Raw genomic sequence first — 1,299 nt, forward strand, 5'->3', positions numbered from 1 at the left:
GGGAAAACAAAATGGCCGTGGTTGTGGGGACCATAACGGATGACATGCAGATTCAGGAGGTCCCCAAACTGAAGGTATCTGCACTGCGCGTGACCAGCCGGGCCCACAGCCGCATCCTCAGGGCAGGGGGCAAGATCCTCACTTTCGACCAGCTGGCCCTGGACTCCCCCAAGGGCTGTGGCACTGTCCTGCTCTCCGGTCCTCGCAAGGGCATCTGGGCAAGGCCCCAGGAACCCCGCACAGCCACACCAAAGCCTACCTCTGCTCCAAGGGCCAGAAGTTCGAGCGTGCCAGAGCCCAACTGGTCAGCCCAGGCTACAAAAACTAACCCTGGATCCTACTCTCTTATTAAAAAGATTTTGAATGCAAAACAAACAAACAAACAAACGAAAAAAACTTCCCAACCCCCAAATCCTCTCCACAATGGTAGTAGATATAGAAAAGTTTTATTATTGAATGAACATTAAACCACAATGTGATGGACATCATAGGCAACTCATTAAGAGATTAAAAAGACACAAGGAATCTCACCCGTTTATATTGACAAGCAGATGCAACCCATTACAAACATGTTTTCAAGATAAACAAAAATAGGCTTCAAGTAAGAAAACTTGACAGCATATTTTGTCACATATAGTTCATCTTAAGTTTAGCATAATTGTTAGGAGGACCACCAGTGTTAGCTAATTGGTTTTATCCAAATGAGAAGAAGCAAACTCCTCAAATCTTTTCATGAGGATATAGTTTTGAAGATTGGGCCAAGGCACCCTGCCCACCAAAATTCAGTTCTTACCCTCCCAGAAGAACTATGAGAGCTATCTCCCTTGAATACACATTTTGAAACATGGCTCCCAGGTCCTAAATTGTGAGACTGAGAAGAGGTTTATTTAGCCATTATAAAGATGTAACACACATTTGAAAAGGACAGAGGATTAAATTCTGAAAGAAAAAGGAGAGGTCAGAGCTGTGTCTTCCTTTATTTCCACAGAAAAAAAATTAAGTCTTTTACTTTTTTTTTGGAGATAGAGTCTCACTTTGTCGCCCAGGCTGGAGTGTAGTGGTGCAATCTCTGCTCACTGCAACCTTCACCTCCTGGGTTTAAGCAATTGTCGTGCCTTAGCCTCCCAAGTAGCTTGGATTACAGGCCCATGTCACCATGCCTGGCTAATTTTTGTATTTTTAGTAGAGACAGAGTTTCACAATATTGGACAGGCTGGTCTCGAACTCCTTACTTCAAGTGATCTGCTCACCTTGGCCTCCCAAAGTGGTGGGATTACAGGTGTGAGCCCCCATACCAGG

At 44.7% G+C, this 1,299-nt stretch overlaps 1 pseudogene across 1 annotated transcript; it reads left to right on the plus strand.

Annotated features, from left to right (window-relative positions):
* Positions 1-6: 6 nt before the first annotated feature.
* LOC105547266 lies at positions 7-361 on the plus strand (annotated as a pseudogene). The gene has a single exon (XR_001007201.1). The product of XR_001007201.1 is annotated as a 60S ribosomal protein L18 pseudogene (transcript).
* The last annotated feature ends 938 nt before the right edge of the window (positions 362-1,299 follow it).

The sequence above is a fragment of the Mandrillus leucophaeus genome, unplaced genomic scaffold (genome assembly GCF_000951045.1).
Source record: "Mandrillus leucophaeus isolate KB7577 unplaced genomic scaffold, Mleu.le_1.0 Scaffold382, whole genome shotgun sequence".
In the NCBI taxonomy this organism is placed as follows: Eukaryota; Metazoa; Chordata; class Mammalia; order Primates; family Cercopithecidae; genus Mandrillus; species Mandrillus leucophaeus.